Source organism: Gorilla gorilla, chromosome 12 (assembly GCF_029281585.2).
Source record: "Gorilla gorilla gorilla isolate KB3781 chromosome 12, NHGRI_mGorGor1-v2.1_pri, whole genome shotgun sequence".
In the NCBI taxonomy this organism is placed as follows: domain Eukaryota; kingdom Metazoa; phylum Chordata; class Mammalia; order Primates; family Hominidae; genus Gorilla; species Gorilla gorilla.
In genome coordinates, this window is record NC_073236.2 from 71,637,534 (window position 1) to 71,665,261 (window position 27,728).

The 27,728-nt window shown below is 39.8% G+C and overlaps 1 long non-coding RNA gene across 3 annotated transcripts; it reads right to left on the minus strand.

Annotated features, from left to right (window-relative positions):
- Window positions 1-677: 677 nt before the first annotated feature.
- LOC109025666 (uncharacterized) lies at window positions 678-27,728 on the minus strand. Of its 3 annotated transcripts, none has more exons than XR_010129960.1 (4): window positions 27,500-27,728; window positions 23,140-23,249; window positions 22,773-22,883; window positions 678-2,919 (listed from the first exon to the last, which is right to left on the minus strand). It is a non-coding gene; the product is annotated as an uncharacterized lncRNA (long non-coding RNA). The 3 variants fall into 3 exon arrangements; XR_008677264.2 differs by lacking the exon at window positions 678-2,919 and adding an exon at window positions 18,420-19,108 and having other exon boundaries at window positions 27,576-27,728; XR_002004590.4 differs by lacking the exon at window positions 678-2,919 and adding an exon at window positions 18,420-19,108.

The window sequence follows — 27,728 nt, forward strand, 5'->3', positions numbered from 1 at the left end:
ACCACGCCCGGCCCAGGCTCTGTTACTCCTGGCCTCAAGCGATCCTCCTGCCTTGACCTCCCTAAGTGCTGGGAAAAAGAGCCAATGTGCCTCACCTCATGTGCTGTTTTCATTTACCAGGAAAAGTGGGATTTGGTGTGGAACTCGGAACTTACTTGTCAGGCACTATCTACAACACCCATCACCAGCAGTGTAGGTGTTCTGGTGTAGGAGAGGGCACTGTGAAGGGAGGTGACATGCCATTACAATGGTCAGCCAGAAGGATCCCATGAAGGAATATGATGAGAGTCATTCCTGCCCAGTCCTCACCAGGGACAGGTGCAGCTGCCAATAGAGGCCCATTCATCTTTAGGAGGCTATAGTAATCACATTTATTCAGTAGCAAATATGGATTGTTAGGCTAAACACACCGTAATTTAGAACGGCAGTCTCTTAATTGTGCCATTGGTATTCATCACTGTAATAAAATTGTCTAATTGAAAAAGCTATATTGACAAACCAACAAGCAGTACATTGATTTAGTAGCAGTTTTGAATTATTAAGTCTGCAATGTTTTATTCCATAGAACGTTTATATTTTTCATTAGATAGGCCTTCTCTTAAAAGGGGCTGGGGTTATTTTGGAAAACTCTTCAGACTGAAGTAAGGATTGCTTCAAGTATGGGAAGATTTGTGGAATCTGAAAAGCCATTTGGTTTTCTGTATGTACTGGATGTGAGTGTGTGTGTGTGTGTATGTGTGTGTATGTGTATTTGTGTAGACTAATTTCCCTAGATGATCTGAGCCAAAAATGAAAATTTAAAGTTTGTTCTACTAGTCCTGTGAACTGAGGTCACCAATTGGGAAAGAAAGGATGAGGAGTCAATGTACAAGCCCACCTACCTGGTTGCACTGACCCATGCAGAAAGGACAGCCACTGTGGTAGTGAGCAAGGGCTCTGCGGTGACAGTCTACAGCACATGATGGGGACCACAGCAAGTACTCAATGGGACTGTTGTATTGTTTACATGATTGAAAGGGGCGCTGTGTTATTTAGAAATAGTATTTACCTGCATGTAGCAAAGACCTGGAAAATAATGGGTTAATTCTCCCATATAATGAAAGTCAAGCTGTAGGTAGTCTAAAGTTGCATAGTGGCTCTCCATGATTCAGGCTCCATTCTTTTTTCTCCACTACCCCTATCCTCAAGATGATTTCATGGTTCATGATGACTGCAAGGACCTTGCCATCAAACCACTGAGAAGGTTTGAAGAAGGAATAAAGGTAGAAGGGTGGAAAGTGACACATCTTCCAGTAAGTGGCACTGCAGCACACCCCACACGACACTTTCATTCATAGTTCAGCGGACAGAAGTTAGTCCTGTGACCACACTTAGCTCAGAGTGAGACTGTGAAATGTTGCCTTTGGCTAGGCATACCACCTCTCTGAAACAAAACAGGGATTCTTTCAGTATAGAATTTGGGAAAATTAATATTAAGTTGGCATTAGTAGTGTCTGTCACAAACACATTACATTAGCATGGCTTTTGGTGGAGACAAATTGGCAACATCCATCAAAATGTTAAATATTCATACCCCTTGAACCAATAAGTATATGTTTACAGAGCCTTTCTATAAATTTACTCAGAAATATGTGCACATATACAAGTATATATATGCTTATTATAGCACAGCAGTATTAATAATATCAAAATATTGGAAACAACCTAAAGGTCTATCAGTGGTAAAATTGTTTAATAAATTGTGGTATGTACCACAGAATACTATTCGGCTATGAAGGAAGAATGAGGTGACTATAAGTACTGAAAGGCAAAATGACATATTATTAATTTAAAAAGCAAGTTGCAGAGTAATAGTGTATTTCCCTTAGTAGAATTGTATTATACACATCCCTGAGGATGGGTCAGAATCTTTGCAGGCAGAGGAATGAACTCGTGTAATTTGAAAGAGGTCCCAGAAACTCTAAAAGAAAATAATAGCAATGAGTGCAAACCGAATCCCCAATACAAATAAATGAGTGAATTGTTACCACATAGAAAGTGGTAACAATATTGTTTTCAGAAGAGCTCTGCTTGTACCAAGCTTGCATCAAAGTATTGGATGGGTCAATCTGACATAAAGCCTTTGTAGCACATCTAATGGTGAAACTGGCATGGGAAGGGTGTCAGTGCCGCTTCTGGGTGAATGGTGAACAGGCCTCTGAAGTAATATTCCACTACAATGGCAACATAATCAGATTATAACATTTTAAAAAATACGTTGAGCTCTTACAAGAAACAAAGGGAACTTTCCAATGTCAACAAAACAGAATAAAACAACATGCAAACATGCATAGTAAGCTAAAACGAGCATTGGGTGGTAAGCAAACTGCAAAACTTGGAGGAGAAATGCCAATGTCAGTCACAAATGAGGGATTGAAAGCTAAGCTCTGAGGCTGCTGCCAGGCCCTGTGTCCTAATTAAGGAGGCTAAAGCTGTCCCCTGTTGTTAGCATACGTAATTCCAGAAATATATAAATTCAAATCCCTTTTGGAGGAAGGTGTCATTAATTCAGGATTTCAGGATTCGTATAGACTATGTGAAACCAAATGGATAATTACAATGAAAAAATCCCCAAATATACAAAGAAACAAAAGACAATGATGATATGAGTTAGGAGTAAGTTTAGCCTCGCACAGCAGAGCAAACAAATAATGGTGGCTTAGACACACACAGTTTTATTTGTTTTCATCTAAAAGACGTCATGAGGTAGGTGTCCAGGACAGATTCATCAGAAATTCATTAGGGACCTGTTTCTTCACAGTTTATGAATCATCCCAGATCTACGTTATGCTCCTTGTTCTTGTGACCCAAGATGGCAGCTAGAGCTCCAGATGCGCACATTCCAGGCCAATTGTGGAAGGAAAGGGATGAAGGGCAGGCCTATTTAAAAAAAAAAAAAAAAGAAAACATTCTGAAGTTTGCACACAGTACTGCCACTTAAAATTTATTGTCAAAAATTTAACCACAATGATCACATCTTGATGTGAACAAAAACTAGGGAGTTTTAACTGGCCAACAATAAGCTTGACTAAAAATTAGTATTTTCGTTACTAGCAAGGGAGTCGGGGAATGGTTGCTGGTTTCAACTGAGTCTCTGACACAGTAAGTGTGTAATGAGCTAGATAATGGCACCCCTGAATATCTCGGTCCTAAGCCCTGAATCCGTGTGTTATGAGAAAAACTTGAGACTGTAACATCCCCTTCCCTCCCAAGTTGGGAAGGTGCCGAAAGACCAAAGAATGATTTAGAGAAGTTCCACTTGGCAAGTAGATGAGTTTATTGAGACATACAGGGCAGGGCACTCCTGAGTGGCAGCAGCACAGCTCAAGATATCTGTGCCACCTTCCTTCTCTAAGCTGCTTTTAAGCTAATTTTCGGGCTCTTTGCCTACTGTGTTTGTGTGATGGTACTGTTTTCTTTGGTAGGTTCTCACATACTCCCTGGGATGTTTAGGCTCTTAGGGACACCTGCTCCTCAGCTGGGTACCATGGCCGTGGCTTACTATCTGGCCTTCAGGGTTCAGGCAGCGGGCATATACTTTTAAGTAACCTGGTAGGGCAACCTGTCACACTGCACTGTTAGTTAGTATCACCTTACATGGCAAAAAGGACTTTGCAGGTGTGATTAAGTTAAGGATCTTGAATGAAGAGATTATTCTGTATTATCCAAATGGGTCCTAGATGTAATCACAAGTGTTCTTATAAGAGGGAGGCAGAGGAAAGCGTGACTACAGAAGTAGAGGATGTTGGCTAAGCAAGGTGGCTCATGCATGTAGTCCCAGCACTTTGGGAGGCTGAGGTGGGAGGACCGCATGAGCTCAGGAGTTCAAGACCAGCCTAGGCAACATAGCAAGACCTCATCTCATTTTACAAAAATAAATAAATAAATAAATAAAGTAGAAGATGCAAGAGGTTGGAGTATGGAATGATGCAAGGAAGGGGTCATTGGCCATGGAATGATGGAAGCCCCAGAAGCTAGAAAAGGCAAGGGAACATCATTCCTATAGCCTCCAGAAGAATCAGCCTTGACTTTAGCTTAGCGCTTTTGGACTTCTGACCCCAAACTGTATGAGAAAGAGTTTGTGTTGTCTTAAGTCACCAATTTGGTCATAATTTGTTATAGAACTCACTAGGAAATGAATACATATTGAATGTCAGCTGAAACTAAAAACAGATATAGACCCACACCCCACAGATTTCAGACATTGTAATTATTAGACACCTAGCATTTTAAAGAAAATTTAAAGATAAAAAAAATTTACTTAGAAAATGTGCATGGAAGAGACTATAAAGTGACCTGGAAAATCAGAAATGGCATTCATTTTCTCATTTGAAATAAAATGAAGAAATGAAAAATTATAACATCTCTCTCTCTCTCTATATATATATATGTATACATAGCATTGAGTGGTAAGTAGATATATATAAGTATATATATATATATTATATATATATAAAAATTTTGTAATTAAAAAAATAGAGACGAGGTCTCACTTTGTCACCGAGGCTGGAGTGCAGTGGTGTGATCACAGCTCTCTGCTGCCTTGAACTCTTGGGCTCAAGGGATCCTCCCATACTAGCCTTCCTAGTTGGGACTACAGGCACACACTACCACACCTGGCTAATTTTTAAATTTTTTGTAGAGATGAGGTTTTGCCATCTTGCCCATGCTAGGTTCAAACTCCTGGGCTCAAGTGATCTTCCTGCCTTGGTCTCCCAAAGTGCTGGGATTACAGGTATGAGCCACCACACCCAGCCATAACCTAGATATTAATAACACAATGGATTGGTTAAAATTGGTGAGCTATCAAAAAAATATAAGAAATTATTGTTAGTGCTAGATAAGGGCTAGATAGGGAGATAAAAAGTATGACAGAGAAGTTAAGCAATACAAAAGATAGAATGAAGAAATAGAGGAGAGACAACATTTGACATATCATGGATTATAATTTTCCAAATATGATGACAGCCATGAATCCACAACTATAGGAAGACCAACATATACTAAGCAGACTAAAATTCCACACCTAGACACATTTTTGTATAATAGAACAAAATACTAAAGGCCAAAAGAAGATCTTAAAAAAAAGCCAGAGAAAAGGATCACCTACAAAATAAAAACAAGTTGGCTGACAGGAGACTCCTTGACAAGGGAAACTAGACAACAATAGAATGATATCTTCAAACTGATTAACTTACTGTGTTCCAGGAAACGTACTTTCCCAGGAAAAGGGGCTAAATAAAGACATCTTCAGAGTAGCAAAGAATGGGATAATTTACAACCAAAGGTTCTTAATTAAATGAAGTTCTAAAGGATGTAATTCAGGAAGAAGAAAAATTATTCCAGTAGGGAGTTCAGAAATATAAGCAAAAATGAGGAACAGAACAGAAATGTTACTGAAATGCTAGGGGTTCAATCTGGGTCCTGTTGCTCACTGCACAGAAAGCCAATCACTGAGACAACAAGCACTGCGAGGGAAGAAAGTTTCATCAAGGTGCTGCAGCCAAGGAGAAGGGGAGGTAAGTCTTAAATCTGTCTTCTCAACTGACTAAAATTAGGGATTTATATAGCAGGGAAGAAATGTAACTATGTGTGGGAAAACAGGAATTAGGGAGCAGTAAGGAAGCAATCATGACAGATGAGGGGTCTGGTGTCTTATTGTCTGGATGTGGTGATCTGGTAAGTTTCATTTCCTTGATACTATCTAGGAGGCCTGAGGATCAGTTTCCTGAGAAAGGAACTCAGATAAGACAAATGTAAATTTCAAGCTTTAAGACCAAGAGGGTCAATTTCTATGTCTATCCAAAGACCATAAGCATCAGTTATATGGGGATATTGGGCCAGTTTCAGAAATACCCAGTAAACATGAGGGTTAAACTGAGGTAAATGCAAACAAATATTGTCTGGATATGACTTATAATAACAATAATAACAATAATAATGTACAAATACAAACTGAAACCAAATGAGATATCATTTTACTCCCACTAACTTAGCAAACACTAGGAAGCCTGACAATATCTATTTTTGGTGAGTATGTGGAGCAACAAGGACTCTTACAACATGAGTGAGAAGCGTAAATGGGTATAAAAACTTTGGAAAATAATTTGACATTATCTCATAAAATTAAGCATGCTTTACCACCATGCAATACCCCAGGGAAATTCTTACACATGTGCACCCATTAGCAAGTTCAAGAATGTTTATAGCATCATTGCTTGTAACAGCAAAAACTGGAAATAACCCAAATGCTCCTCAGTGGGAGAATGTATAAATAAATTGTGGTCTATTTATACAAATGGACTCTGTGAAAATGATTAAAGTACAGCTAACTGATACAACATTAACAAATTTTAAGTAAATAACATTGAGTTAAAAAAAAAAGTGACAGAAATTGTATATAGAAGATTGACCCCATTTTATGGAAGCTCAAAAAACAAACTAAAACTAAAATTTTAAGGATATTTACCTATGTGGTAAAGCTATTTTATAAAACCAAGAGAATGATAAACACAAAATTCAAAATGATGGATCCTGCTGGGGTAGAGAGGAGAGGGGATGAGTAGAGGCACATAGGTGACTTAAAGGTATCAGACAAAGAGGGACAGTTCTTAAGTTGCATGATAGGTTCACAGGTGTTTATGTTATTACTGTGCTTTATAACTGCTATGGTTTAGATATGGTTTGTTTGTTCCCACCAAACCTCATGCCCAGTGTGGTACTGTTGAGAGGTGGGGTCTAATAGGAAGTGTTTGGGTCATAGGAGTGGATCTCTCATGAAAAGGTTAATGCCCTCCCTTGAGAGTGAGTGAGCTCTCACTCCATTAGTTTCCAAGAGAGCCGATTGTTAAAAAGAGCCTGGCACCTCTCCTCCCTGCCACTCACTTCAGCCTGCCACTGCTTCCTCCTCTTTTTCCATGTGATCTCTGCACATGCTGGATCCCTTTCACCTTCTGCCATAAGTGGAAGCAGTCCAAGGCTTTCACCAGAAGCCAAGCAGGTGCCAGTGCCATGCTTCTTGTAGTCAGCCTTAGGTATTATTTTATAGCAACACAAAACAGACTAAGACGATAACATATGTGTCTTATATATACATTGTATATATCAAGTATTACATAAAAAATAATACATAGTGGGAGTTGCGAGGCTGGCTTCCAAGTCAGAGTGTCTGGTTTTCAGTCCGGGCACTACTGCTTAAGTGGTTGTGCAACCTTGGGTAAATCACTTAATCTTTTTAAGTCTCAGTATTCTCATCCTTAAAATGGGAGCAATAATAGTTCCCACTTCGTAGTTATTATGAGGCTTATATAAGATAATACTCAGAGCACTTAATAAGTGTTCAGTAAATGTAAGGAGAAATTATTATTATTATTTTTACTTCTGAATTTACCCTCACAGTGGTCATTGTGTGTAATCAAGGCCATTGATTACCATCTGTCAGGGTGTCAATCCACTCATCTCCACCTTCACCTCCCCAGTGTTTCTCACCCTTTTTGCCTTCATCTTTACTTTCTTCCTTCCACTTCCACCTCACAAGTAATCTCACAAATATAAACATGAACAGCATCAAGGGCTTGTCTGACAGACCATTTAAAGATGCTCTGTCTTTAAAGATGGTTGCCAAGAAGAGAATCTTAAGCATGAAAGGCCAGAATTTTCCTTGCTTTAGGGCTCAGCAGATCTGGCTATTGCTTCAGAATGTGTTTGGATGGCTTTCTTTGGTCCTTAATGAAACTCTGAGTGAGTAATATCTAAGCGATGCATACTTAAGGGCTCCAACCAGGATACTCAATTGGATGAAATAAAATCAGCAAATATCCCCTCTAGGAAGATTTGGGTGCTGATGGGATCTGAATGGGTTGTGAAAATGCCTCCTTTGGAACTTGGATTCCCAATACATAATGAATGTATAGTTGGCTAGGGCATTGTGACAAATCCAGCTAGAATCCTGGCAGCAAAATCTTGAGCTGAAAGTGTCTGTTTTTATTATATCCTTGGGACTGGAGAAAAATAAGTACAAAGTTGCATTTTCCCCTACTTTTTCTTTTCATTTTAGTTTCAGTACAGCACAGGCCAACTGCATTGGCCTTAGAGAATAGGTATTTTGCAGTATGTTTTGGAGTGCTTCCCTTTGTGTTCTTCAGAATTGCAGTTGGTTTCCTTGGCTAGAAACAAAGATGAAAGGAGATGCTCATATCTAGCTGCCTCCATTCCCCGCCAAACCCTAACTCTCTAATGAAATGCAATCTACAGCATGATGACTAATGTAGTAATTCTGCCTGTGGCTGCTGGCTCCCAACCCTTTCTCAGGTTTTTGTCTTCCCTGGATGCTGTCATTGGATCATGTAATAGATTGATTTGTGTCCCCCTAAATAGATGTTGAAGTTCAAACCCACAGTTACCTCAGAATGTGGTAACTGCTTGGAAATAGGGTCATGCAACTTAATAGGAAAAGGGCAGTCCATTTAAAATGAGGGCATTAGGCTAGGCCCTATTCAACGTGACTGATGTCCTCATAAAAAAGGGAAATTCAGACATAGAGATAGACATGCACAGAAGGAAGATAATGTGAAGACACACAGGGAGAAAATACCCATGTAAAGATGGAAGATTGGAGCGATGAATGTACAAATCAAGGAATGCCTGAGGTTACAAGAAGCTAGCCTTAACCGCAGAACCACTTATTGAACACTTGTTAATACCACTGTGTGATGGGCTTTTGTATGAACTACCTATATTAGTCAGGGTTCCCTAGAAAAATAGAATCAATAGCTAAATGTGTGTGTATGTGTATAAATTTATTATAAGAATTTGTAAGAAATTGTAAGAAATTATTATAAGAAATTGTAAGAAATTGGCTCAGAACTGGATAAAATATGTTATAAAAACACATTTTTTTTCCTCATGCACATAAAGATATCCATTGTCCCGGATCTAGCTTTTTTCAGTTTACAAAATATCTTGGGGATCTTTCAACCTTAGTCTGGAATTGCATCACTCATTTAAAAAAAAAACTGTCTTTGGGTGAACATTTAATTAATTTTTGGTATTTTACTATAATAAAAGCACAGCAATAAATATCCTTGTGTGTATGTTTGTTAGTTTTTTTGTTTGTTTGTTTTTTGTTTTTGTTTTTGTTTTTGTTTTTTTGAGACGGAGTCTCACTCTGTAACTCAAGCTGGAGTGCAGTGGCACCATCTCGGCTCACTGCAACCTCCGCCTCCTGGATTCAATCGATTCTCCTGCCTCAGCCTCCCGAGTCACTGGGATTACAGGCACCTGCCAACACGCCCAGCTAATTTTTGTATTTTTAGTAGAGGCGGGGTTTTACCGTGTTGGCCAGGCTGGTCTCAAACTCCTGACCGCAGGTGATCTGCCTGCCTTGGCCTCCCAAAGTGCTGGGATTACAGGTGTGAGTCACCACACCCAGCCTATATGTTTGTATTTACTTAGTGGATATATTATTACATTTCACACACATGTAGGTAAAGCTCATTGCTTTTAAACTAAATAAAAAATGGTTTAAAAATTGATTTAATTATCCTTAAGCCATGAACCAAAATATTCTCTTTTCCTCGGCCTGTCTCATTCCTTAATTTGCAGATGGACGACATCATCTGAAAATGGGCCAATTTTTACACAGGCCCAAACACATACAAAAGTATTTCAAATCTTGGTTGATTGGTAGGAGGCATGACTAAAAATCAGACTGGTTAGATATGCTGGAGGAGATTTTAGAATGAGAAATCCCAGAGCCTCAGAATTTTATAGCTTAAAGGGATCTTAAGTTTCAGGTAGTTTTAGATGAGGCCCTGGAAGACAAACTTATCTGTGCTTGATCACTGAAAATAATCACTGGTCTACTGACTGATGGATAGATTTTTTTTTTTTTTTTTTTTGAGGTGGAGTTTCAGTTTTATTGCCCAGGCTAGAGTGCAATGGAGTGATCTCAGCTCACTGCAACCTCTGCCTCCTGGTTCAAGTGATTTTCCTGCCTCACCCTCTCAAGTAGCTGGGATTATAGGTGCCTGGCACCATGCCTAGCTAATTTTTTATTTTTTTTATTTTTATTTTTATTTTTAGTAGAGACAGGGTTTCACCATGTTGGCCAGGCTGGTCTTGAACTCCTGACCTCAGGTGATCCACCCACCTTGGTCTCCCAAAGTGCTGGGATTACAGGTGTGAGCCACTGCACCTGGCAGAGTGATGGATAGATTTTAAGTTTAAGGTGGTAGTTGGAACTGCACTGTCCAATACAGCAGCCACAAGCACTTGAAATGTAGTTTAAGTTGAGATCTATTATTAGATCACACTAATAGTGTAAACTATAAACAGGATTTTGAAGACTTAATACTAGAAAAAGTAATGTCTCAATAATTGTTTATATTGGTTGCATGTTGAATTGTTAATATTTTGGATCTATTTGGTTAAATAAAATATACTCTTAAAATTAATTTCACAGCTTTATTTTGATTTTTTAAAATGTGACTTTCAGAAAATTTAAAATTACATATATGGCTTGCATTTTATTTCTATTGAACAGTTCCAGATTGGACTATTTGGGAAGGGGAAACCTACTTATTTGAAGACTCAAAGGGAAGACTTAGGTCAGGATAGGGAATAAATCGATTTTCTCTATTTAACATCTATTTCCTGTTTAGGATGAGAAAGCTTATTTTGAGGCTATTACATTTCATAATCTTACCAGTATGTGTTCCTGTTTGAGGATGAATGTGGCATGCCCTTATTTTCACACTAGCTTTTACATTCCTTGCATGAATCTCTTGGTGATCGATTCATCAGACAATATGTCTGATTTAATATTTATCTGACCAGTTACTTCAGAAGAGAGAGATAAAATAGAACATGTTCAAGAAATTGAGAGGTTATTGTGCCTTTGCCAGTCATTCAGCCTGAGTCACAGGCTCATCTGAAAAAGTACAGGAGGGGTCCCCAGGTATAAATTTAAAGATAAACAAATATTGCAATGTAAATGATTTTGTCACACAGCTACAGTGCAAAAAACTCACATTGCTTGTGTGTGTCTGTGTGTGTTTCTAACAGCTTTATTGAGATGTAATTCATATCCCATACAATTCACCCATTTGAAGTGTTTTTTTAGTATTTTCAGAGTTGTGCAACCATCACTACAATCACATTTAGAACATTGTCATCACCCCAAAAAGAAACTTTGTAACTATTATCTGTCACTCCACACTTCCTCCAAACCTCCCCAGCCCCTGGCAACCACTATTCTGCTTTATGTCTCCATAGATAATTCTTGACATTTCAAGATCCATTCATGTTGTGTCCTTTAAAGGTTCATTGACGTTGTAGCACATGTCAATACTCCATTCTTTTTTGTCATTGCATAATATTGTGTGGTTATACCACATTTAATTTATCCATTCACCAGTTGATGGACTTTTGGGTTGTTTCTATTATGTGGCTATTATGAACAATGCTGCTATGAACATTCACCTACACACTTTTTTTTTTGTATCATTTCATATGTTTCATTTCTTTTGGGTACATGCCTAGGAGTGGAATCGCTGGGTCGTATGGTAACTCTATGTGTCGTTTGTTGAGGAACTGCTGGACTGTTTTTCAAAGTGATTGTACCATTTTACATTCCTACAAGCAATGCTTGAGGGTTCCAATTTCTCCACGTGCTCGCCAACATTTGTTTTTTTCCTCTTGAGCATAGCCATCCTCATGGGTGTAAAGTGAAATCCCCTTGTGGTTTTGATTTACATTTCCCTGATGGCTACACATGTGTGTTTATAACACATTTTATCCAGTTCTGAAAGTCCACTCACCAGGCTGGTTATTCAGTATTAGTATTGGGGCTCCCTCCCCTCTGTCATTAGAGCATACCTTACTTCCAGATACAAATGTGGTGGGGGCCTACCGCTTAGTCCTTGTTGGCCACATCATTACCACTGCCCCTTTCCTCTGCTTGGTTCTACCGTCAACAGCTTGTCTCCCACTGTGGACCATGTATTCTGCTTTCACACCTGTGGCTCTTACTGTGGACTCTCCCAGCACGCCTCAGCTAGTGCCCCCATCTGGCCATTGCATGCAAGTGGAGCACAGGACCCGGCCTCTTGCAGAGACTTGCACCCCTCAGTCACTTCCTCTCAGGTGTGAAAATGAAACTTTCCATTACGTTCTCAGAACCCCTTTCCTTTTATGAAATTTAGGCCCACTGATTCTTCGAGGCTATACTTCAGAAAGCATGACTACATGTTATCTCTAGAGTAAGGAAATCCAAGGCTTCCATGCATAAACGCTTACTCCTTGGTTTACGATAAGCTGAAAGCAATAGAGATGGTGTCTTGGATAGAATTCCCTAGAAGCAGAGTCCAAAATAGGGATTCAAATGCAGAAGATTTATTGAGGGAGTGTTCTTCAGAAACAGAATTAAAAAACTTAAAGGGGCGGCATGAAAGCAGGATAGGGAGAGGGAAAGAGAGCAAGGACGTTGCCTCAGGGGAAGCCTCACGTTGGTCTGATCCATAGGGGTAGACTCTAAAGCAGTGTTGGCCAGTAGAACTTACCATGATAATGGAAATGTTCTATAGAATCTGCACTGTCCAGTAGAGTTGTCACTGGCTACCTATGGCCATTGAGCACTTGCAATGTGGCTAGTATAACTGAGGAACTAAATGTTTAATTAAATTAGATGTAAATTTAAATAGTTAATATGGCTAATGGCTACCACATCAAACAATGTAGTTATGGAGTGTAAACCTCAAGACAAAATTGAGGGAAGGGGATTGTCCTCTTGTGCTCTCAATGGTTGTGGGCTGCCTTGGCCTTGGTAGGAGGATGGGGTGGGGCATAATTTCTGTGGTAAGTGTGTTGGCACCAGACATTCACACAGCTGGGGAGGGTGCACTGGGCCAAGCAAAGGGGGTAGGGGTGCACCACAGTGCCTACTACAGGTTAGGTCTCAACAGGGTCATCCTGACATCCTGTTTTAATCCGAGTTCACGATTTCTCCAAGAATTAATTATAGCCATAGAATAACCTGAGGCCAACAACCAGCCATGCGCTTCATGCAGCAGAACAGCCTTCCCAACCCCCAAAGCTCACATCTCTGGCAATTTTTCTACTGGTTTGCTGGTCCCAAGAGGAGGATCATGATGTTTTGCATAAGCATACAAAGGAATGCAGAGATAATTTTTCTGTGGGCTTCTTAGTATTAGCTTTTTCAGCCATAGAGAGGAATTTATTTGAATCAACAATATTTACTACAATCTCTCAGATGACTAGCCTCAGAGCTCTAAAAAGGAAGAAAAAAGAAAACATTACCCTTCCTATGCTAAAGTATCATGGATTTGAAGTTATAAATGAGGAAACTCAAATTCATGTTTTATTTATAGCTATTAAACTTGATTCATGGTGTTGAAAAAACAAATTCAGCTTAATTTATGCAGGAATTAACTTTGGTGGAGATTAATTTTGAATCTGTAGCTCCTTCCTAATGTATATCATCTCTATTTGGCTTGCAGACAGAGAAAATAGTGAGTAAAAATAGAAACAAAAGCAAAAAACTTCCAAAGAGAAATCCTTCGAATCCTTAAAATGAAAATAAAAAGATGTTTTAAAAATCAGAATACTTTTGGAGTTAGAATTTGGAATTAATTTAATGGTCCTTTCCATTGAATTTGGACATTTGGTACAGAGTTTTATATGGAAATACCTAAAATGGGTTGGGTACAGTGGCTCACACCTGTAATCTCAGCACTTTGGGAGGCCGAGGCAGGTGGATCATTTGAGGTCAGGAGTTTGAACCAGCCTGGCCAACATGGTGAAACCTCATCTCTACTAAAAATACAAAAATTAGCCAGGAGTGGTGGCAGGCGCCTATAATCCCAGCTACTCGGGAGGCTGAGGCAGGAGAATTGCTTGAACCCAGGACGCAGAGGTTGCAGTAAGATGAGATCGCGCCACTGTACTCCAGTCTAGGTGACAGTGAGACTCCATCTCCAGAATAAAAACAAAAACAAAAACAAAACCCTAAAACAGAAGAAAATAAAAAATAAGACATTGGCATTTATTTATAGGTATCTCTCTATATATATGCGTGTGTGTGTATTTTAGAAACAATGTTTTTCTCTGTTGCCTAGGCTGGAGTGCAGTGGCACGATCACAGCTCACTACAGCCTTGAACTCCTGCGCTCAAGCGATCCTCCTTCCTCAGCCTCCCAAGTAGTGAGGACTACAGGCATGCATCAGCCTGGCTAATTATAATTTTTTTTTTTTTTTTTTGTAGAAATGGTGGTCTTGCTATGTTGACTAGGCTGATCTCCAACTCCTGGGCTCAAATGATCCTCCTGCCTCAGTCTCCCAAAGTGCTGGGATTACAAGCGTAACCCACCATGCCTGGCCAATTTGGCACATATTAATACAGGGCTTGATAGTAAGGAATTAAGAACTCTGGAATGTTTAAACTAGTATTATACTTCCGTTATCTATGCCACATCTGTGTAGACTACCAGGTGTGTGTGTGTGTGTGAGAGAGAGAGAGAGAGAAAGAGAGAGAAAGAGACAAAGAGAGTGAGAGAGTGGGAGGAACAGGAAAGGGTGCTTCAAGGTGGTTAAAAAATAGGGCTCTGGGTTCTGCTATTTTGGTCCTTTTTCACCCAAGAGTGGGCAGAACCCTGTAGGTCTTGTCCTCTGTACCACTCTAGGAACCAAGGGTGGAATCTGATCTGTGTTTCCAGGTTGTCTGGATTCCTTGGCAGCTAATGGTGTGGTAGTCTGATTAAAGAATTGGAAACATCAGCCTCCTGAAGGTAGAAAGCACTCGTTTTATTAATTTATTACTTTACACTGCATACTGTCATAAGGATTTGTGATAAAACTTACAATAAAGGGAAAAATGCCAGAGGTAAAAATAGAAGAGCCCATGATGCTCGTATATGAGTATGTGGCAAATATATGTGTGTATATGATATATGTGTATAAAATGTGTGTGCACATTGGGAGAGGAGACAGGTGAGAATGAGAAAAAGACAGATGGGTCCAAAAAAAAATCAAAGGGAAGCACAAAATATAGCTTTGAGCCTCTTGGAAGTCAAGGGAAAATGGGAACAATAGATCTCGTGCCTAATACAAGAAAGTGTATCAGCTTGCCAAGAGGAATTAATTTTGTTTTTGTTTCAGAATGTCATCTTTATTTTAATTTTTATTATTATTATTTTTTGAAGTAGAGTCTCGCTCTGTCTCCCAGGCTGGAGTGCAGTGGTGCAATCTTGGCCCATTGCAACCTCTGCCTCCTGGGTTCAAGCAATTCTCCTGCTTCAGCCTCCCGAGTAGCTGGGATTACAGGTGCCCACCACCACGCCCGGCTAATTTTTGCATTTTTAGTAGAGATGGGGCTTCATCATATTGCTCAGGCTGGTCTCAAACTTCTGACCTCAAGTGATCCACCTGCCTTGGCCATCTTAATTTTTTTTTAAAGAAATAAAACTGTCTTTATTAAAAAAAACAAAAACAAATAACATGGTAGATAATGTCTTCCTTCCTTTTCTTTTCTTAGACCTCACCCATTTTACTTGCTGATGTTACCTGCCAGACCCTGGCTGACACTTGCATTTATGGCCCCTGATGCAGGGAATGCTGTTCAGAGCTCTTCACGCCTGCCTCTTGCTGTGCAAACCCTCAGGCCGGTCCAAGGGCCAGAAGGCAGGTAGAGAAAGAGATGGCGAGGTGGCCTCCACCCTTCCTATGGCAGATGACACCCTCTCTCTGCAGTTTATTAAGATTTCCATGACTCTTCTTTCCTCAGCCCCCTGTACCACTGTCACCCCAGCAGCCAGCGCCCAAGACTCCAGGTCATCTCTGGTGATGGGGCAAGGGAGGGTGTCTAGCAAGAAGGCAGCAAAAAAGTCTCCCCTGTAGTTGTGGTCTTGTCTGCCAGTTTTTAATTTAAAAAATTGCAGGGGCATTCTACCAGGCCATGTGTTTTACTGGACAAAAGCAGAGAGTCTAATATTAAGTTGTCCTGCAGATTATGTGTCCAAGTGAGTGATTCGATTTGCTTCTAGCCTGTGTCCTTGGCAGTTGCATTAGTTCTGAAAGGGAAAACAAATCTCTCTCCTTCACCAGCACTCCACAAAAAGCAAGGCGGGAAGCTTAGCCAAGTGCACAAATCTCTACTGTGAACTTTTCTGCCGCATGTGGGGAATTACTGGCCCTTGAAAGCCATCGCAGACAGATAAGAAGCAAGGTTATAACATGATTTGACACGGAGTTTTGAAGAGTCTCACTTAGAAATGTGGAAAGTGCAGCTTTAGAAGCACCATTTCAGGAGATTAAGATTTGAAATCGTGTTGCTCTATCTTGCCGTTTTCTTTTCACAGGCTTTTCCTTAGGTTTTGCCGTGGAGTCCTATTTTTCCCTTCCTTTCTTTCCCCAGTGTACACTCGAAGGTTTGCAATGCTTCACGCTTGAAGACTTGAGAAAAACTGAGTCAATTCAATTTGACCGACTTCATAGTCACTGGCTTCATGTGCATTTGCTTGCTGTGAAAAGAAAAGCATGTGAAGAAAAATATATTGCCACTGAATGAATGGATCTGTCTCAAATATAATTGCTCATTTTTACCTGTCCCTTATGTACAAACTCCTTCCAGCCACAGCTCTTCCGAATGGGCCGCACCCTCCAGGCCACTTCAGTGCTACACGCGGCCACACCAGCAACATTTTGCCAATGCCAGTGTCCTGGGTCTCTTCTCGATTCCCTGAGATTCCTGGAGCTGCTCACAAGGCTTGAGGCCCTGGGCTCTTGGCAGCTGAAACAAAACCTGAGAGAAACTCACTGGGTTTTGCAATCAATGTGCTGAAACATCTCCAGCAAGGAGCCACATCATCCCATTTCTGGTCACGCAGATGCTGGAGCTACTGGGCTCCTAGCCCTGGGTTGATGGTCTTAGAGAACTTGAGATCAGATTCTGGTCCAGAGGGGAGAGTAGATTCAGTTTCCTGAGAAGAAACCAGGAAGCAGTGGCTAGCCTCAGATTTTCTGGAGCAATCCTGCTTTTGAGCATTCTTATTTTGTGGTCTACAAGAATTATTTTGTCCGTATTAGAGCATGTGTTCTAACGGTGGCAGGGTGGGCATGGGGAGGTGGAGAGGTTGGGGAAGATGTAGGTGTAGCAACTGACAGAAACTGATGTTGGGGAGCTGTTCTGGGGAGGCCACTGTCACTATCAGGATACTGTTATTAAGAGGGCCACTGACAGGAACGGAAGTTAAGTCTGGTTTATCTGTTTAGCCCATTCTCAGTCTTGTCAGCTAAACAGAAATCAGGGCTCTGGTGTGTTGGTGGAGGAAGAAGAGTGGGAGGATCTGGAGCTGGCAATACACATGAGGGCCTGAAGCTTTGGCAGCATTGCAGTGGGTGTGATGCACAGCCAGAGGCTTTCAGGTGGCATTGGGGAGCTGGGATGGAGGTTAAGGGAGAAAGGAAGACCCAACAAAAGGAACGAGTAGGAGAAACTTTGCCTATTCCACTGTTTTGTTTAGGCCAACCTTAATCCCTGGGATTTAACTTCTGAATAATGAGTTTAAAAAGAACAAATAATATATGAAGATACTGATGCCAATGATGTGGCACATTGCTAGGGCCTTGGGTCAGTTCCTAGCAGTTTTGCTAGCATGCATGTTAGCAGATGACAGGATAACCACCGTGACCCCAGAGGGTTTTGACAATCTGGCCCTAATCTGTCTTTCTCAATTCATCTTTGTTTACTTTCCCATCAACCCATGCTCTTGTCTTTCTGAATTCTTGCCCATTGCCAGACACCCTGCATTTATACCGCTGTGCTGGGAGTATTCTCACTGCTTGGTAGACAACCATTTCTCTCTATTCTCTGGAAAATTCTTATTATCTATTCTTCGCATTCCCTTTTGAGTTCCTTTTATATGATCTTTTCTAGCTCTCTAGATAAAATTAATCTTATCCCTCTCTGAACTTTTGTTTTTATTATAACGTATGTAGAATTATAACTCTTTCATCCTTGGTGTCTCTCTGCTAGATCATGTATGCTTTAAGGGAGGAGACCAAAGTTAAATCGAGTTGCCTTGCCTAGCATTAAACTAAATGAATGTCTGAGATATGCGGTACTCTCTCAGTATTTGGTAGGTGTTTCTAAAAGGGAAAGAGAATGGGAGTAGAGAAGCTCTGTCTCTGCTATCAGTGTTATGTGTTGGTATAAACGTGTGTTCATTTAAACACACACACACAGAAATATAGAAGTATTAATATTACTATGTGCCAGTTACTGTGCTAAGAAATTGTACATGGATGTTTGTATTTAATCCTCACAAGGGTCTCTAATGCAGACAATGGTATTATCTCTATTTTAGAAGTGAGGAAATAGAAACAAGTAAGGGTTTAAGTGATTTATTATCCAAGGTCACATAGGTCACATAGCATCGATTCAAATTCAGTCTAACTCCAGAGCCCAAGACTTCATCTGTTATTATTAATTACCTCCGTTTGTCGCATCTCAGTGGAAACCGTCTCTCTTTTTTTAGCTGCTTGACTCCCACTTTAGGAGCTGAAAACTCCACACATTTTTTAGCCTCCCTTGCAGCTAGGATGCAGGTATCTGACCCAGGCTTGACTAAATGGATGTACCTGCTATTGCCTTTGAACTGGGAGCTGGTGACAGATAGAGTCAGAGACAGCAGCAAATCCAGAGGCACGGAGGTGGAGCAGCACATTCAAAGTCCTGTGTCTGTGGCTGCTAGTCAACCTGTGATATCTGTGTTTAGCGTGAGGGGAGTGATGGTGGTTTCCCCATTAGATGGGTTAAGTGGTGTGATTTTAGTTGTCCACCTGCTGCCTAGCTTTCCTTGTCTGGCCTCCTTTTGTAAGCCTGGTTCCAACACTGTTGAAATGCCTTGAGCTATTGAACAACACAGCAACACATGCTTTTCTCTGCTTAAATCAGCTAGAGTTATTTTCTGTTGCTTGCAGTAAACAACTCTGACTGGTATAATATCCAAACTCATTATCTTGAATATAAGACTCTCACATACATTATTCTTACCTGGAAGAAAAAAACACACAAGTAACCAGAATTTTGTGAATGTTCAACAGAGCAGAGGGTGAATGTGACAGATTGTGTATCATTAGGAACAATTTCTAGTTTATCCATCTGACTACTTACTTATGATTCATATGGCAATTTGCATGGATGGTTATAGGACTTTTTAGTATATTCTTACAAAACTCACGTCCAAAAAAGGACTTTTACCTTCCAGTATAATCTGACTCTGGGCTTTATAAATTTCATAATAAATTTTTCCTTTGAATGATCAGAAAGAAAAATGCTAAATATCTTTCTGGCTCATTATAGGCAAAATGGCTTCCTGAAATTGTAGTAGTTAAAAAATAAGATCACAGAGGAAGTTGAATTGCTGAATTATTTAATATAAGCTGACTCATTAGAGCCTTAGCTTCTGAGATGGAAGAAAATATGATAGTTTACATAAAGGTTACTGATAAATTCCAAGATGAAATTCACTTTAAAGGGAGTAGAATGTTGCTGGGAGTAACTAATCCCTGTGGCATAATGCAATGAAGGAGTTGAGTTTACAGTTTGACAGGGGATTATGATTACAAGGCATTTCTGAATTGCGGGAGAGGCCACTGCTTCAGATGGTCAAGTGGTCTACTGAGATGTCAGATATTAGACAGGAACAAACTTTGCAGAGGCCAAGGGTTTGACCTTAGTAAGTCTAGACATGCTAATGTAATTATCATCACTCTAATCAGATTATAAAGTAAACACACGCTCTACAAAGCAAAGAATCTCATGGGGTTGTTATTTAGAAGATGAAGAAAAGCTGCTTCCCATCTCTCTTGGGAAAGCAATGGGAAGCAAATGAGTGGTTGCAGCATGAGGGATGTTGGTTTGATCAGTGGTTCTCAACTGGGGATGATTTGGCAATATGTGGAGACATTTTTGGTCTATTACAACTGTGGGGGTGGGGAGGCATCTGGCATTGCTACTGGCATTGAGTGGGGAGATGCCAGGGTTGCTGCTGAACATCCTGCCATGCACAGGACACCCCTATAACTAAAGAATTATCTGGCCCCAAATGTCAAAAGTGCTGAGGCTGGGAAACTCTGGGCTAGAAGTAAGAAATAACTTTTTGAATCTGAAGTGATGTAAATATAAGAATAAGGTTATAGGCCCAGGACTACTATGGACCACATGAAACACCTGCTTCAGGGAACAAAATTTGAAAGAGTGCCCCACATCTCAGTAATAAAGAAAAATAATATTTAAAAACTCGAATTCAATGCAAAAAAATCCATGGTGGACAATCTATCAAAATTTTAAATAAAGACAGGATTCAACAGAGATAGGATTATGGTAGGGAAGTTAAAATGTTATTTATCTTGATTACTGAAGCTGTGGACACCCCCTACCTTAAATTTTGTGCTCGAGGTAAGTGCCTCAGCTGCTTCACACTAGCCCTGGCCTGTTGGATCATCAATGGCAGAACACCATTTTAGCTAAAAGGTAATTTGGCTTGATTATTACAAATGAGGGGTGTTCAAGCCTGGTGAAAGTAAATGAGAAGATTCAGCTGTAGAATTTTAGACTTTAGTGAATATATTAAGTAAGGAAGCAACCCCCATGTTGAGCTGCATAGAAATTCCCTAATACGGGTTTTTAATCTCTGCGATTTATAGCCTGGCTTTGATTATCCAAGATTATCTTCATTATGAGTGGTAATGTATGGCTGGCATCCCAAAGAAACATGTGGCATTAACCGTGGTCTTTATCAATACGTTTCTGCTACAACTCAGCCTTCCAGAAAAATAACCACTGTATGACTCTTCCATTTTACTTACCAAGTAAACCATTACTTCTCATCCTCTCCTCTCCACAATCCCACTTCACCTCAAAACCAATTTAGCATTCTTTTCTGGGTCCTATTGATATTGACATTATTTTATATTACTTGCACCCTCCCCCTTAAAATGCCTTATATGGATTTTTAAGGGGAGGATTTTTCCTCCCCTTAAAATTTAACTTAAAATATTTTTCCTTCTAATAAATTGGGGAAATTGCCTAAGTTCTAAGTTTCTGTATGGGGGATATAGAGTACTTATAAAATAATGCTGACCCCCTCAGAAATGCCAGATAAAAGTTTCAAAGATAATTTACTATTCTGGGCAGGGCAGCATAGACAGTTATAAAAAATTATGGTAATATTACTAATTAGGAGAAATGTAGTCTTGGATCTATACCAGAACAAACAGTCTAACCATCATAGATTGCCTTCCATTAATTTCCATCTATGAGTGTCTAGCCTATTAGAGTGCCTGCATTCAGCAAATGTGGTTGTACATAAAGTAACTAGATATGGGACCTACCACTTACCACATCTTATCACTGAATCTAACTGACATATGTATGATTGCTTTTGATCTATGCTATCTTTATCTCAATGCAAATCTCAGCTTCCTATCTGCTATTTTAAAAAATGCTTTCATCAAAGAATAGCAACAGGTTGGGCTGAATTATAGGGTTTGAGTTTAGCATTTTTTTAAAATTCTGTTAGAAACAAAGCAACATCAAACATGGGCTGCTTCTTTCAAACCGCATAGTCATTGCTATCTTGATGAGCTAATTTGTGCTTATTTCTTAAAAAGAAGAGGGAGGGAAAAAGTGTTAGATGGGTAGATAAAGAGTAATTCTAATTTAATTTATATTACCAAAGCTAGACATATCCAAATGTTCTCTCTCTCTCTTTTGGTACAGAGGTGAATGGGAGTCTGCTTAATGCTTAAGCAAAAAGTACACTTGATTCTTTCAGATTTAGGACTTTTCTGAGCTGCTTGGATGTACAAGGCCATAATTACCTTGCAGTGGAAAATTCAAATCCACCAGGACAGGCCAGTGTTGAGTATGAAGTGGAAAGAGTGTTGCCCTGGGGTAGAAGTCCTGCCGTTCCTTTGGGATTATGCATTTTGACCAAGGACAGGTCATAGAATATGAGTTCTATGTTCCTAGGTTTTCTTTTTCACAAAATGATGATAAAAATGCTTAGAAGTTCCTTTGCAATAACCTGTCCACATGAATAATAGATTTGTGAGCTACCTTTTGTTCTATGGCAGAAAAGAAATTATGTACCCTGGAGAATTTTAGTTAGATCTTCAGAAAGAATGGATGGAAAATTGAAAGTAAATGGGGTGTGTATTCTCTTTTCTATATTGATGTTCTCTAAACAAATGTTATAACACCTATTTTATTTAATCTTACAAACATATACTGAACAAATGAAGAAGTCAGTGAATAAATCAAGAGAGCACTGCAAATACTAAGAATCATTTCATAAAACTTTGGTCTTAGTCATACATAAAGTCTAGGCCACGTGTATATCTTACTGTGGTTTCTGCTAGTCACTGCTGATGAGAGTGTCATATAACAATTTGAATAGAAACATATAATTACTTAAATAAGCTATTCATCACAGAAGGCATAAACATAGCATTTAAATATTTTCTTTTTATCATTCTACTCCCTGCATTGAAATATAATTTCAGCTATTTAAAAACAACCCCCTCCATTGTACTATTTTGTTTGCTCTTGTGTGTATTTGAATTTTTTATAATAAAAATGTTTTGAAAACCTCTTACCCCACTGTCCTATATTTTTGTTTATGTAAAGAAATCAGGGAGAGGCTCATCTTTACCTCTAACTCTTTAAGACAAACCCTTTAAACAGAATCTGGACCATCTCAGGGCTCCCAGAGGTCTGCGCCTGAAGTTGCGTCTTCTGTTCAGGTCTCTGATTCAGATTATGTCTATAGGATGGAAAACAATTCATTAACATATGTAGTAAGCCAGCACCTTCTGAATAGACAATTTCACTTGCAGTGTTCTCATAGAATGCTTCCATGAGAAGCATTTTTTTCGGTTTGGGGGGCGCAGCTATTTCAAGCAGCTCACACAAAAAAATTGGGCTCTAAAAAATGAGTTAGAGGTTGCTTGTTATAATGAACTCACTTTTTTCTTTTTTATAGGTATGGGTAGAAAATCAAAGTTGGGGGTGATACTCACGTTTGCAAAACAGCTGTGGAGCCATGGACGGGGCATAGTTCCAGGTGCTTTCATTCATCACCTCGTTACTCTACGTGGCAACCTGGGGTGGTTGGTATTATCAGCCCCACCTTACAAGAGAGAAGTGAGGCAGCTGAAGTTTTAACCCTATCAGTTCTGGTAAAGAGCACCACAGAGAAACCAAAATATGGTTAAAAGCTTTGTGAGGAGATAGACAGCAGTATACTTATGACAGGCGACAGGATGACAGGAGTCACCTGCTCTGAGAGAACGCTTGTGACCCTGGAGCGCTCAGTTTGGCCCACCCAGGGCTAGAAGCTGCCTTTGTTATTCAAGGACTCTGGGTTTCACACAAATGGCATGCCCTTTGGTGGGGGCTGAGAGCCCCGTAGAAATGGATCATTACCATCAGAAGCGATGCCTTAGCACCCACATGTGCTAGATTCATTAGAATAACCTGCATCCCCCAGGTCCCTGCAAAGTGAGATGGCTGGGTTCAAACAAGGTTCTGTAAAAGTTAGATGTTTGGGTCTGACAAACCATACTGATGTGAGTTTCATAAAATAGATCAACTCACTGGATAGACATGTAAAGGAAGTAAGGTGTTGTGTTTACAATGACTCTTTTCCTAAAACATAGATTAAGCTTCCATAAGTTTGCTTTGACAGTGGTAAAATGCAATTGCCAGAGGTTGAGCCAGCTAATCAATGTAATCTCTGTGCTCCTTTAAACACAAGGAATTGTTCTTTTCATAGTTCAGCCCCGCTCCGATGACTTCACTATTCCCCTTCGAATGAATGTGTAGGCTAAACACATGCAGCTTAACTGTGTGTGATACACACTATTAGATAAGCACAGAGGGTCAGGATCTCATTAAGATGGGGTGGGTTGGAGAAGCCATTTCCACTTGACATCATAATAGCATTAGATTGGAAAAGTTATTCAGATCCATGCAGAGGACACATGGACTTCATTCAAACCCAGTAAGTCTGGCTGTTTGAAACAGATTCCTTTAAGGAGTCTATCCTGTTTGTTTATTTGGTATGTAGTACTACATATCAAACCCTAGAAAAGGAAAAAAAAAACATTGGAAGTATTTAGTAAAGGGGAGCCAAAAGAGAAAGAGCAGAAAACAAAAGGTGCACCATGATAAAAAAGGTAAAGACAAGGACAAAAAGTAGGAGAAAGTAAAAAAATTTCTGTTTAAATTTGTTAATTTATATTTTTAACCTACTTCAGGCCTGAAGTTCTGCTATAGCCCAGAATATTTATTCCAAAGATAAACGAGTAAGATTGACTTATTTATATAGTCTCTCTCTGTCTTTTTTTTTTTTTTTTTGTGATGGGGTCTGGCTCAGTTGCCCAGGCTGGAGTGCAGTGGCAGATCTCAGCTCATTGCAACCTCTGGACCTCCTGGGCTCAAGTGATCCTCCCACCTCAGCCTCCCCAGTAGCTGGGACTACAGGACTACAGGCATGAGCTACCACGCCTGGCTAATTTTTTTTTTTCCTTTGTAGAGACAAAAGTTTTACCATGTTGCCCAGGCTGGTCTTGAACTGAGTTCAAGCAATTTGCATGCCTCAGCCTCCTAAAGTGCTGAGATTACAGGTGTAAGCCACTGCACTCGGCCTATAGTCTCATTTTAAAGACATATTTTCTAGTAGCTTTTTCAACATTAGCTCAATGTGTCATTTTCATTACGATTGTTCATACTATGTGAAACCCAAATAGTAAGTTGATCTTCAAGCCTTAATAACTGATTTCAAATAATTTTCCAAATAGGCAATGATTTTTCTTACTGAAAACATTTCCTCCATTATTTTCAGTAGTGATCAATATCAGGGAGAGAACTTATCTACATCCTGAAACCAAAAAGAACTTAGGTCTGTTAAATTCTGATGATCAGCATAGATGGCCACGGTTTATTTAAATACCATAGATCTTTGGGTCTCAAAGTGTTGTCCTGAACCAGGTGACACTGTCACCTGGGAACTTGTCAGAAGTGAAAATTCTCAGCAACCTGCCCCACACCTGATGAATCAGAAACTCTGGGGTGACAGGGCAGCAAGCTGTGTTGCAGCAAGCCCTCCGTGTTCTGGTGCGTGCTCGAGTTTGAGAACCACTGCATTTGTGTATTCTCAGTGGTGGTTTTATTTTCTAACCACGTTGTTTCACTGCATGGATAAGGTGTACAAACCAGGTCAGCTGTATTCTAGGAAGTTCATCTATTCTGCAAAGGCTGAATACACCTTGCCCAATGCTGCCTCTGATGGGCAGTGGAAACCTGAAACCTGCAACCTGCAGAATATTTCTGGCATACAGGTCATATTTTCCATCATTATTCAATACTTGCTTACTAAGGATGAATTTCCTTAACAGAAATTTGAACAAATTTATTCCTTGAGATGGTAGATCCACTTAAAAGGGTGTAAATGACAGTGCCAACAACAATTGAAAGTACTTGCTTCACCTAACTAAAACATATGTGGTTTCTTGAAGCTGAAGCAGTCATTTTTAATGAGCTGAGTCTCTTCTTGGAATCACAGTATGATATAGAATAAAAATGTAAAAGGGTCTTTATTATGTCCTCACTCTTGTATGACAGAGTGTAATGAAGACACTTTCAAATAAAGGCTTTGAGAGTGTGCCATTCATACACCCTCTCTGAAAGAGCTTCTAAAGGATGTACTTTATGAAGGACACTGAATCCAGAAGGAAGAAAGGGGATAAAAGAAAGCATAACAACAGCAATAACAACAACAACAAATGTGTACTACCACAGCTACAGCATTTTTGGAGAGACAACTGTCTTTCCCTTCTTAAATTTCTCTCCACAATCCCAATGGTGGAAGTTTAAATTTCAGACACAGAACAATGTGCTACCATTGACTGAGCATCTACTCTGTACCAGGCTGTAAAGGATTGTGATATCTATGTGAACATATTGTGTGAATCCCCAAATAGTGACTTGATCTTATCTCATTCATGCTTCATAATCAACCTATGTCGTAGGTATTGTTTTATATATTTGGAAGCTGAAGCTGAGAGAAGTTAAGGAACTGGCCCAAGATCACACAGCCAGGAGGCAGCAGGGTCAGGGTTTGACCCAGGCCTACCTGATGATATTGCTCAGGTGTTTAACTGTCAGTCTAGCAATGTCAAAGATAACTAAGACTCCAAATGCTAAGTAGCTTTTTGAAATAAGCTGTAGAGCTCTTCTATTTTTACTTATTTATTTTTTTTGAGTCAGGGTCTTGCTCTGTCTCCCAGGCTACAGTGCAGTGGTTCAGTCTCGGCTCACTGTAGCCTCAACCTCCCAAGCTCAAGTGATCCTTCTGCCTTAGCCTCCCAAGTAGCTGGGACTACAGGTGCCCACCACCACACTGGGCTAATTTTTAATTTTTATTTTTTGTAGAGACTATGTTTTGCTATGTAGTCCAAGCTGGTCTTGACCTCCTGAGCTCAAGCAATTTGCCCGGCTCAGCCTCCCAAAGTGCTGCGATTGCGGGCCTGAGCCACTGTACCCAGCCATGTAGAGCTATTCTTGACCTCACATTGCTTTATCAAAAAGAAAAGAAAAGAACCCTTAAAATCTGATGACCTACAAATGGCCAATAACACATGAAAATATTCTCAGCATCATTACTTATCATGGAAATGCAAATTAAAGCCAAAATGAGATATCAGTATACACTCAATACAATGGCTAAAATCTACAAACTGACCATGCCAAGCGTTGGTGAGGGTGTGGTTGAAGGTTCTGATTTCTATCAGATACCCACACTACCAAGGTCAGTGGCAACAAGAACTGACACAGGTGTCAGTCTCTCCTCATGGTCTTCAACTGATGTGTGAAGTCCAGTCTATTCCTAACCTCCCCCACTGTACATCCATCTTCCCTCCTGATGGCCTGCCCTGTGAATTTCAAACTCCAGGGCAAGATATAGAGACAACAACCTTACAAAACAGCAAAACTTTTAACCAGCTTCTAACAATTACATACTGCCAAACTCTTGTAACGAATCCCTAATTCTAGATATATCTTCTGGTGGTCCTGTTTTTCTGGTTGAACCCTGACTTGATACAGAATTTTCATCGGAGCCAAGTCTAACCCATGGCCTGCTTTTGTATGGCACTTGAGTTAAGAATTATTTTTACAGTTTTAAAATGTTGTAAAATAAAGAAGGACATGTAACTGACACCATACGTGGCCCACAAAGCCTGACATGTTTATTTACTCTTTGGCCTTTTACAGGAAAAGTTTGTTGACCCTTGATGTAGGAAAGGTAGTTGTATAAAATGGTATGGCTACTTTAGAAAACAGTTTGACAGTTTCTTATAAAAATAAACATACACTTACCATGTGGCCCAGCTATTCTACTCTCAGGTATTTACCAAAGAGAAAGGAAAATATATGTTCATACAAAGACTTGTACCTGAATGTTCATAGCTTTTCGACTCATTTATTCACTCAAAAAAATCATGCTGTTCACACTAAGAAATAGTCTTGGAAAAGAAAGAAAACAAAAAAAAAACCGTCATTCTGTGTGAAAGAAGACAGACAAAATAGTGCCTATTGTGTAAATCTA